We start from the raw sequence: 10,368 nt of genomic DNA, 5'->3' as shown, positions 1-10,368 counted from the left end.
AAGTTGGTAATTACAACTATGTCAAAAACAATTTTTAAGCTATTTTTTTGTGTTGTTCAGTGCTACAAAATTTCAGTAGTCTTATTAAAATCCCTGTCCTGGTCACTTGTGCTGTGGGAAAAGGAAGGTAGTAAAGTTCCCTCCCTCAAGGCTATACTATGTCTGGGGTAAGAAGGCAGGGTTAGAGGAATCAAATGATCCAGAAGATTACATCATATATCCACTTAGAAGGAACGGGTGAAGATGGATGCAAAGGAGAGGCCAGGAATTGATAAGAGCAGTGAATCAGACTAGCTGCCAGTGGAGCACCTTGCTTAGCCAAGGGCTCCCTCACTCCCGTCAGCAGCATCGAAACAACTGGCTGGTGACAACATTAGAGAAAACAGAGGGTCCTTTCCAGAGCACAATAAAGTTACTACTCTAGGAAATTTCCAAGAATAAAATAGAGGTATCCTTAAAGGGGTACAGCTTTCCCAGAAGAAGATCAGGGATGAATCACCCCCTAACCATTTTGGAGAAAAGTAGAGACAATCTCGTTATATGGTTAAACAATGAAAGATGAGTATAAGCTGTTCAAGGATGTACAGTTGCTTTAAACTGACACTATTTCCATTTACAACACTAGCAAATATTTCTAGAACAAACAGTCAAATTTCACTCTTGGTTGACAAATGTGTAACAACTTCATCTCAATCTTCCTTTTGAAAAAACCAGATTTCAACTCTTCATGCCATCTACTTCCCTGCTCTGCTACTACAGATGGTATTCATTTTCAAGTCACCCTTTGCACTCAGAGGAGGAGTTTGCTTTCAGCTTTATAGGTTCCTCAATTCTGCTGTCCCTTCCTAGGTCTGCTTCCACAGAATGCCTTCCATTTGCTTCATCCAGGGATGTTCAGAGCTAGAAAATAGCTCTAAGGGTAGGGATCCAGCCAGGTGACCTATACCAAAGTTTTCCAATGCAGAAAATCTGAAAAAATTTAGTAAGTAAATATAAACTACTTATTAAATATACTGATATAACTACGATTTGGAGTTTTTACTTTTTTTTTTTAAACAGAAATTAGTTCTGATGATGGCAGGTTTAGAAAGCCAAAGATCAGAATAATTAAGGGAAGTGACTACAGGGGCAAAAACCCTATCAGCACTTGACAAAAATTTTCTGAAGCAAAATTTCTACTTTATATGTTTGCATTTCATCTCAGAGTCATAAAAGAGTATCTTATACTTTCTTCTCAATATCTTTTTATAGTAGATTTGTTTTTGTCTTTTCTTTAGTCTAAATGCTCTTGGCTCATTTTTGCCTTTTTTATAACTATAGTATTTTAACCTTCACTAATCCTTACACCTCTCTTTTGCTGTGCTCAAAGATACCCAGCCACTTCTCTAAGATTGTTCCCTATAATTAAATATATTATTCTCTTTTAAATCACGATAAATAATAATTGCCTTAATTATTTATTTAGTTAAGTCCTATGACTTAGAAAAATTCACCATTAAAATGCACTTTGTCCTTCCAATCTTTTATACTGATAGCTAGTATAAAAGAAATAGTTTTCTTTCAGAATACCACTGGTTTAGAAACAAACACCAAAGCCTTGATGCTTTGCTTTATTTGTTCTTAGAAAATCTATATAGCTTAGTGATTGATTTTTCAACACCATTACATAATGAGCAATTTCTTGTTCTCTGTAGCCTGAATGGGATCCCAGGAGAGCTTTGTGAAGACCATAGACCTCTGGAAGGGAGCAAGAGGCAAGAGGATTGTGAAAATAAATTAGTGGTAAGGAGAGCGGAAAAAGATACTTTATTCGAAGGAATTTATTGAACAATTTATTGACAAGGCGTGGCTTGAGATATCCACAAGAGTAGGATTTTAGAGACATACAAGTTCAATATAAGCCAATATATAAGAAAACCATTTGAGGGGAAAAAAATCTGTCATTCTTAGGTTGTACTACTTTAAAGACAGTGTAAAGTATAGAAAACAACAGCCTTAACGACTTCTGTAATTAAGTTGACTTTATAGTAAGTTGATTTCCAAACTCTTATGTCCTTTTTTAAGGATGAGGTAAGCTAGAGAAATAATTACATTTTGTTTATTATCTACTTTGAGCCAGCCACTGGGCTAGACACTTATATAAAGTAATATATGGAATGTAATACTTAAATAGACCATTGGCATAGGTATTACTTTTCTCTTTTGGATATAAGGAAACTCAAATACATTAAATGACAGAGCTCATAAAATGAACTAAAATCTAATGAAAATCTTACATTTTTTAGTACTGAAAAAATTAAAGCAACCAACATGTATAAAATGAGAAAAATGATTAAAATAAGTAGTACAAATGCATGCAATAGACACACCAATATATCCTTTTTTCCAAGGATTACCTTTGTTGAATATATATTACAAAAGAGAAGCATCATGTTATATCCCTCCCAACTGGATGATTTGTGTCCTCATGACTAATCCCAGTGCTGCAACCACTTGCTCTTTGCTAATTAGTCACTGCTCTAAACTTCTGGATACAGAGTCCTTCCTCTCAATGGGTAATTGCACAGGATAAATGAAAAGTAGGCCCCACAAGACTCATAAGGAGTCTCACTCTTTTAATTATTGAGCTGATTAAAGGGAATTGTAATTTAAGAGAAAAAGCTTAAACCTATTTGTTGATTACTACTTTTGCTATATTCCAAAGGAAAAGAAATCAAAAAACTAAACTACCCCCAGAATATTCCTTTATGAACATCTCCCATGCAATCAAGCACTAGCCATGTTTCTTGGGTATAGGGTGTATGGACAAGAAAGCTTAAGTTAAAAGATAATTTGGCAGTTCATTTGACTGATGCATCTTGGCACAATAGTTTATCATCTTCTATGATATCAATAGTGAAAAAAAGCTTGTGGTAAAAAGGTTTGTAATGTCTCTGAATACAAGGAATAATTCTATTTGAATATTCAAATATTTTGTTGTCAGTAATAAAAGAAGAAAGCTTTAGCAATGAGATATTTTTATTGAGGGTAGAGAGCATTTAAATAATATTTTATATCACTTTTTAACATTTTTAATATACTTTTTCTGAATTCATATTGTTTCCTAATTTTATAATTTATAAAGACTTGGCAAAATTTAATAAAAATTTCAACATTTCATCAGCAATAAAGTACTGCTGCTTCTAAATCAAATTATTTATCAATTTCTATGGCTCCCATAACCAATTTTCTCTAATAGGGTCTATTTCATCCTTTACTATCTTGTTCTTAACTATTTGAAAATGTCCTCATGTTCTTTTTAACCTCTTTGCTGGTATTTTTCTCTGTCCTAGTTGTTCTCAAGGATATCAGCTATTTTTAAATTACCTTTCTAAAAATTTTTTTATCTTCTATAACCATCATTCAAGTTAATCCTATACATTTTTTTCAACAAAGATGTTTATTTTCTTGTTGATTTCTGATAATTTCATGGTAAAGACTTATTGGAAGTTTCTCGTCCTTTATTGGCAGAACTGTAATCTGCTTCACTTTAGTCATGATGTCCTTTAGAATACTCATGAATTTTAATATTTCCTCTCAGTGAGACATAATAACTAGATACTTTAATTCCTACAAATTTGATTTATTGGAAACTAATGGCATTGAAATGCTGTTGTATGTGATCTCATTTTTTAATGTTCTATATTTTAATATCTGCTAGGCTCTAACTGCAAAGCTGCCTGATTGTAATAGAAGTATCCTCATGTCCTCATGTGAGAAGCTTTAGGGTCATCTGTTCTCATTTCTTGCTCTGGTGAGACTGTAATGATGCACTATTGAACAAGCATAAAGCTACCTTATCTTTCTAGCTCTTCAAAGGACATTCAAATTCCAGCCAGGTGGTTTAAAATCTCTGTACATTATTAAATTACTTGCAAATTGACAAATAATCTAAAAAAAATTTTATACTAAAATATCAGGTTAATTCACATGACAGCCTGTTTTATCAGTATTGATATTCTGAAAAGAAAATGACTCTTGTATTTTTTGTATACATATAAAATATAGTTTGTATCATCCTCCTTTTAATTTGGTACATCTTGAAGTTCTTGTGGTCAAGAAGTGTCTACATTAAAAAAGTAATGTGGGATATTTTCTTGCACAGTATTGATAAATAGGACTTCCCATGTTACTACATATCTAAAAGTTGATAGATGCCTTGTTTATTGGTCAGGATTCTCCAGAGAAACAGAACCAATAAGATGTATGAGTATGTGTAGAAGTGTTATTGCAAACAATTGACTCATGTGCTTATAGACACTGGCAAGTTCAAGATCTGTAGTTGAGTTAGAGAATGAGTTCAGAAAGAGCTTTCCAAAAATGTGCTACTTCGGCATGTGGACTGTTTTGAGTTGAAGATAATCACGACCCAAAAATTTCAGGAAGATTTATACCAGGCATTTAACTACCTAAAATAATTTAGATAGAGGGCCTGGTCCAGGAAGAGAGCTATCACCAGAGATACATAGATGGACTAGGTATGGTGGGCTCAAGAAAAGCCAGTAAGAAGTTTGTTAAAATTCCTCTATGTGTCCCATTATCTCTGTATGGAATGTCAGATATTTACCAAATATTGGCTTTTCCCATCTTCCTGTGAATTGTCTTTCTTCCTTTTGAAGCCCCAGACCACTGCCCCTTTCTCCTTAGCTCCAGGTAACATAAGTCTCAATTGCCTGACTGTCTTGGGCTTCCCACGTGTGTGTGAAGATTCTGTACATAAGTAATTAAATTTGTTTTACCTCTATTAATCTTATGTCAATTTAATTATTAAACATGCCAAAAGAACCTAGAAAAATAGAGAAAATAACTCCCTTCCCCTATACCAGCAATATGGAGGGGACCTAAGAGATCCGAGAACACAAAGAAGCCTGAAGGCCATCTGCTGGACAATCCCTCTTCCTCTGGGAAAACTATCTTTCTTTCTGTTCAGGCCTTCAGCTGATTGGATGGTGCCCACTCCCATTATGGAGGGCACTCTTCCTCCTCAAAGTTTACCATTTGATATCTTTATCTAATTCAGAAGTACCCTCCAAATGGACACATAAAATTAACCATTACACATCCATTAAGATACATAATGACAGATGTAATATCTCAGATGTAACCTATTTCAGTGTTGTTTCAGATGACTGAGATTAAATTACATATGTGATCTATAGTTTCTTAATAGTGTCATTCTTTGTGGTAACCTGGGAACACAATCCATAAGTCTAGACAATGCCATGGTATACAATCTAATCACTCTATTACATTACCACCAGTTCATATTTCAGATTGGCGTTACCTCCTTACACTAGAACTTAGTAAAATCCACCAATATAGATAGAACCCTGGGACAAATAGTACCCCTTGCAAAGAACACTTTTTAAATTAGTCATAGAAAGGTTTATTCTTTAATTTGTCAATTATCTTATAACCACACTGTTCAATAGGATTTTAAAAAAATCTAAATCATCTTATTTGTTATTCTAAATTATCCGTAAGGTACTAGTGTGATAACATAAATGACATATTCCCTCTGCCCTTTTTTTACATGAGTAGCAATGTAGAATGAGGCTGCCTACAATGGAGGTGGAGGAGAGAAGTTCCCAGTACAACTGGGAAAACTCCCTTAAAAAGTATGCAAGTCTCAAAAAGGACTTAGTACACCATGTACCAAGGCAGTTTGGAGCCTAAAAGCCAGATTTTCCTCTCCTGGGTCTGTGAATGGCAGAGAAATAGAGAGCCACTGGGTTGTAAGGGATACTATGACCTTAGACTGAGCCCCAGTTGATCCTATAATGCATAAAGTAGATCATACAGATTGTACTAAGTCCTCTAAAATCAAGTTGCAAGTTTGATAAAGAAAGGGGACCTAAATAATAACTGAAATTGAATGTAGATCCAGAATCAAATAAAACTTAACTAAATATGGCCATTTTTCCCACATATCTGAGTATAAAGGTTGAAATTCACTCTCACTATACAAATCTGTCTCTAATGTTGCAACTCAATAGAATGAATGACCTTTTTTTTTTTTTTTTTTTTTTTTGGCTAAGCTGTGGGTAAATAGGAAATGAATATCAAGTTCCTGAACTTGAAAATTATCACATCTAATATACATTTGGAGCTTTGAGGTATCTATTAGTGTTTTTATTTGACAAATAAAGATTTAAGGCTTAGAGTGGATAACTTAAATATCTCACCTTGTAAATGGCTGAGAAGTAACATGAACTGGGACCCAAATGCCTCTGATTCTCTTCATAAAACTCAGCTGCCTCATTCCAAAGATTTTGTTCTATCTTCTGTTGAGGTCTGGCCATGAATGAAGTTGAACTTTCATGGTGTGGTTTTGACAAGCTCTTTTTAAATTCTTGTTAAATAATAAGATTTTCCAAGCACTGACAACTCATAGCCCATGCCCAGGAATATGATACCTCACTGTCTGGCCATCTATGTTTCAGTCTATTTCTGCTTTTTCATTTTTCTCCAAAATTTATGCCACACAAAATATCATCTGTAAATAGAGAAGTCTAAAAGTTCATCCACAGAGACAGAAATAGAGAAGCTATTTTGGTGAACCTAGATTGGATACCAAAGGCACTCTTTTAAAATGGGTTCATTAATATTGAATTTATATACTGTAAACCCTTTTGTTATTTTCCACAGTCCTAAAAAAAAGTTGATTTTGACCATTTTTTCTAGTGTCCTCATTAGGAACCTCTGGGACAACTTTAAGTGTGTCAACATCCAAATCATAGGGGTACCAGAAGAAGAGGAAGAGCAATGAATCAAAAACATGTGAAAAATAATGAATTAAAACTTCCCTAATTTGTCAAATGAAATAGACATACAAGTCCAGGAAGCACAGAGAGTCCCAAACAAACTAGACCCAAGGAGGACCTCACCAAGACACGTCATAATTAAAATGTCAAAGCTTAAAGATAAAGAATCTTAAAAGCAGCAAGAGAAAAGAGTTAGTTACAAAAGGATCAGATTTCTCAAAAGAAGCTTTACAGGCAAGAAGGGACTGGCAAAAAGTATTCAAAATGATGAAAAGCAGGGACCTACAACCAAGATTATTCCATCCAGCAAAGCTATCATTTAGAAGGGAAGGGCAGATGAAGTGTTTCCTAGATGAGGTAAAGCTAAAGGAGTTCATCATCACCAAGCCATTATTATATGAAATGTTAAGGGGATCAGATGTTAAGAATATCAAAAGTATACAGGTCATTTCAAAGAGAGTTTATGGGACCAAAACCAGGAGCTCTTAACACTGTGACTTAAGATTGAAGTTCTCCATAGGATGTCATAGACACTCAATAGTGCTATGTTTTCCTGAGGAGCTATAAGATTAAAAAAAAAAAAAAAAGAATATCAAAAGTATGAACATTAAAATGACAACAAACTCACAACTATCAACAACAGAATCTAAAAAATAACAAAAACAAACTAAGCAAACAACCAGAATAGAAACAGAATCATAGATGTGCAGATCATTTGGAGGGTTCTCAGCTGGAGGCAGGGGGGGAGAATGGGGGAAATGGTGCAGGGATCAAGAAGCATTACTGGTAGGCTCAAAATAGACAGGGTTATGTTAAGAATATTATAGGAAAGGGTAAAGCCAAAGAACTTATATGCATGATCCATGGACAGGAACTAATTGGGATGGGATTACCAGAGGGTAGGGGATAAATAGGCAGAGAGAAACAAAAGTAAAAAAAAAAAAATCGGGACAACTGTAATAACATAATCAATAAAATATACTAAAATAAATAAATAAATGAATGAATAAATAGATAAATGAAATTAGGTAGCATTAAATCTCCTAGTACAGAAACTCTGTAATGTACTCAAACAGATTTTATTTTTGGCCTGAAATATAATGATTCTTGATTAACTAAAATTCAAAATACATTTAAGAGAACATAACTTCGATGTTGGTATATATTGCAGTTCCCCTAGTCAGAGAACCTAAAAAAATCAATAAATATAGTTTGTCCCCAGAACTCTAATTTGGAATCACTCTGTGAGGTTATTTCTCATTTTTAATAACACAGAAATGGAAAGCTAAGATAATGGAAACAAAATTTCTCTAATAGTAATAAAATATACATAAACCTAAAAAATATTCATTTAGACTGCAGAAGAAACATTAAAATAATTTCACTGCTGTGAGTAAAATTAAAATGGGGCTGTAATTACTCAGCTTTTCATCATCCTTTTCTTTATGTAGAGAAAAAAAAGAGCTGCTGGTTTCTCCATTACAGATACTTCTATACTGTCAAATTAAAAGATTAAAAATTGTGCTAGCTGCAGGGAGAATGAATCTGCAGCAAATTAACAAAATACAGGTGATATTTTTTCCATTCATTCTTTCTTATTAATATGGTATTTTGCAAATATCTATTTAATTAACTCTGTAAGGATATACATGAGAAATACACCAGTATTAGGTGAAATCTAGAAAACACCTAATATTTTTTCAGCTGTGAAATTTTTTTTCATTGGTTTTGTAGGATGTACTAAAAATAACTCTCTTAAATAACTATGGAAATGTGGCCCAAAAGTTAACTCAGTAGTTGTCTTGCTCTTCACTGGATTACCCAAAATAACCTGGGGACCTGTGAATATTAAGTCTAGAACATAGATAAGAAAACAAAGGTAATGAATTTAAATATACTTGTAATGCTTTTTCTAGAATATTTTTAGATGATGAGATGATTTGAGAACAAAGCCATTCTTCAAGAATGAATCTTTTCACTATGCTGTATTATCACTCCTACTCTTCTACTTAACATCATTAAAATGTCCCCACTACTCAAAGCAATCTATAGATTCAGTACAATTTCTATCAAGATACCAATGACTTATATCACAGAACTAGGACAAATATTCCAAAAATTTATATAGAACCACAAAGTAACCCAAATAGCAACAACAATCTTGAGAAAGAACAACATAGTTGGAGCAATCATGCTATCTAATATCACACTACACTATGAAGGCAAAGTAATCAGAACAGCATGGTACTGGCACAAAAACAGACCCATAGATCAATGGAACAGAATAGAGACCCTCAAAATAAACCCACACTTTTATTGTAAATTAATATTTGATAGAGGAGACAAAAACATACAATGGACTAAAGATAGTTTATTCAATAAATGGTATTGGTAAAATTGGACAGATATGTGCAGAAAAATGAAACTAGGCCACCTTTTACACCACACAAAAGAATAAATTAAAAATGAATTAAAGACTTAGATATTAGACTCAAAACCATTAAAATCCTAGAAGAAAGCATAGGTAGTAAAATCTTGGACATTTCTTATAGCAATATTTTTTTTGACATATCTCCCTAGGCAAAAGAAACAAAAAAAAATGAACAAATGAGACTACATCAAACTAAAATGTTTTTGCACAGTAAAGGAAACCATCAATAAAGTGAAAAAACAATCTACTGAATGGGAAAACATATTCACTAATACATCTGATAAGGGGTTAATGTTCAAAATTTGTAATATTCAAAATCAGCAAAGGACATACAGATGGCCAATAGACATGAAAAGATGCTCAACATCACTAATCACCAGAGAAATGGAAATTAAAACCACAATGAGATATCACCTCACACAGGTCAGAATGGCCATCATCAATAAATCAATAAACAACAAGTGCTGGAGAGGATGTGGAGAAAGGGGAACATATTGCACTGGTGGTGGGCAGGCAGATTGATGCAGCAACTGTGGAAAGCAGTGTGGAGTTACCTCAAAAAATTAAAAATGGATCTGCCTTATGACCCAGCAATTCCACTTCTGGGAATTTATCAGAAGAAACCCAAGACACTGACTTATGTATATTGCAGCCGCATTTACAATAGCTAAGATTTGGAAGCAGCTCAAGTGTCCATCAGTATTTTACCCTTTGCGACAGTATGGATGGACCTGGAGAATGTTATGTTAAGTGAAATAAGCCAGTTAGAGAAAGACAGTTACCATATGATTTCACACATATGAGGTCTGTCCAGAAAATATCCATCCATGCAATATGAAAAATAAGGATATTTATTAAGGAAGATAAAAGATACTAGAAACATTGTACATAGGAACATGATACTTCCTTCCCCTTCAAAGTTAAGAACTTCCTGAGGAAAATTGGTTCATTGGTAGCAGTTTCAATCAAGTCATTAGCAACCGCAGCACAATGTGCCCTTTTGCTGTGGTAGCAGAAGTGTGGAATAAATTTTGTTATGACATGTTTCATGCCAAAATCCTGTGTCAAAATCTCAGACACAGTGGTTTTTGGAATTCCCAGATCAGCTTCTAATTCTTGCACCATCCGCCACTG

General features: G+C 33.8%; 1 non-coding gene across 1 annotated transcript; it reads left to right on the top strand.

The window, feature by feature from the left end:
* Positions 1 to 7,245: 7,245 nt before the first annotated feature.
* Positions 7,246 to 7,372, top strand: LOC150021438 (small nucleolar RNA SNORA25). Its single transcript, XR_016513721.1, has one exon. It is a non-coding gene; the product is annotated as a small nucleolar RNA SNORA25 (small nucleolar RNA).
* Positions 7,373 to 10,368: the final 2,996 nt, after the last annotated feature.

The sequence above is a fragment of the Furipterus horrens genome, unplaced genomic scaffold (genome assembly GCF_987537825.1).
Source record: "Furipterus horrens unplaced genomic scaffold, mFurHor1.1.pri manual_scaffold_1, whole genome shotgun sequence".
Taxonomy (NCBI): domain Eukaryota; kingdom Metazoa; phylum Chordata; class Mammalia; order Chiroptera; family Furipteridae; genus Furipterus; species Furipterus horrens.
This window is presented reverse-complemented; position numbering and strand designations above follow the sequence as displayed.